Source organism: Daktulosphaira vitifoliae, unplaced genomic scaffold (genome assembly GCF_025091365.1).
Source record: "Daktulosphaira vitifoliae isolate Bord-2020 unplaced genomic scaffold, ASM2509136v1 Scaffold_24, whole genome shotgun sequence".
Lineage (NCBI taxonomy): Eukaryota > Metazoa > Arthropoda > Insecta > Hemiptera > Phylloxeridae > Daktulosphaira > Daktulosphaira vitifoliae.
The window spans coordinates 67,664-68,051 of NW_026099595.1; positions in this window are offsets into that span (position 1 = coordinate 67,664).

Genomic DNA, 388 nt, shown 5'->3' on the forward strand with positions numbered 1-388 from the left:
TTTTCACCACGAAGACAAGTCCAGAGGTCAAATTTTTTTTTTTCAAATTAAAGTATATTACATAAGCTTTAATTTAAGATATATATAAAAGTGTCAGTCTTTCCGGAATACTTTCAAAAGTTAAGTTGAAAAAGTTCTACTTTCTATACGCATTTTAAAAGGTTTGCACCCCCCCTGTATAAAGGAAAATGATCCGATTTAAAAAAAAAATATGTCAAATGAAAGAAGTATATATAAAGTATTTATCATTAAAGAATAAAGTTGATTCATGCATTTTTTAAAAAGTTATAGCAACATAATGTTAAAAAATGTAAAATATAATATCAAGAATTTTTTCACAAAAATAGCATATTTTTGCATACGGTAGTCATTTTCACCATGAAGACAA